Source organism: Primulina tabacum, chromosome 18, assembly GCF_025594145.1.
Source record: "Primulina tabacum isolate GXHZ01 chromosome 18, ASM2559414v2, whole genome shotgun sequence".
NCBI classification, from domain to species: Eukaryota; Viridiplantae; Streptophyta; class Magnoliopsida; order Lamiales; family Gesneriaceae; genus Primulina; species Primulina tabacum.
The window spans coordinates 450,314-451,684 of NC_134567.1; positions in this window are offsets into that span (position 1 = coordinate 450,314).

The window sequence follows — 1,371 nt, forward strand, 5'->3', positions numbered from 1 at the left end:
TCTTTTGGCACATTCATGGTTCCTAGCGGGCGTTTACTGCTGGTTCTCCTTGGCCGCCGTATCAGTTATTGTAGAGGTGTTTGCTGGATGTCATGGTGGATTCATGGGGTGCTTTCTAAAGGATCCTCTGCTTTTTATGACATGTTCGTCAGACTCCTACTTCATGGGATCGAGCTCTCTGCTCTTTTGATTCAGATGCTAGATATCTTTTGTTCTGGCGGGATTGCGATCTATATCTTGCTCTGTGATCGCCATTGTATAGTGACTTCCTGGCCATATTTTCTTTTGACTAGTGGGTTTGGTACAATTGCCAGCTACCAGATTATATTTATATTGACAGATTGGACTCTCCAGGATGATAGCTCCGGGATGAGAGCTTTTGCATGGACTCTGCGATCATCTCGTCTTTATCATTTTGTCTTCCTCAGTATGTGGTTCATAGCGCTTCTCGTTTTTGATTAGTTGTTGCCGCTTATTTGGTAATCTTCTAGGGTTCGTTTTGCTTTTGTAATTCCTTCCCTAGGTTGCTTTGTATTTATGTTTCTACTGCTTTAGCCTTTTTGAGGAGGTTTTGGTTTTATCCACCTCCTCTTTTAGGTCTTTTTTCTGTATTCTGTGTTTTGTTACTGTTTATTTTGTGGATATATACAAGAAGGGGTCTGCCTAACCCCCCCGCATCCGGCGGTGTTTTCCGGGAAAAAAAAAACCCTAAACCCTAAACCCCAAACCCCAAACCCCAAACCCCAAAAAAATGCTCTCAAAAAACATACACTAAAAGCGTGAGAAAAAACACACAAATTTCGTCACTATTCACGCCCAACTGCCACTATGCTACCGCCGCCGGATCCCGGCCGGACACCACCACCACTTGAACCTCCATCGTCCGGCGACACTACCTACAAAATTTCAGAACATTTGGAGTCCGGCAACCCCTTCAATTTCACGCCTGAACATGCGCAATTTCCGTCCATCTTTTCGCATGCACCGTGTACTGCTCCTCCCGGCGCCGGACAGCCATCACTTGAATCGCCTTTGCCAGAAGATTCGATTGGTACCACCCCCGCTCACAATAAGTCAGTCAATCCACCGGAATCGGCGTTCAAAGTGACGCCTTCACTGTTCATCCAATCGCCGGAAATGCTTACTTCGATTCCGGCCGTTTCTTCCAACCTTGGTTCAATTCCATCCCCGATCTATAATGTCCACCCCCAGACGATCACAATGGCACCGGTTTCAACTCCAACGCCGTTCTCAGTCGCCGGCGATTTTAGATCTACGATTCCAGCGAAGGGCGCGATCTTCACGTCTTCTTCTTCTTCGATTTCCGGCATCTCCCGGGCGTATTTTTTCAATTCCTCTTCAAGGATTGAT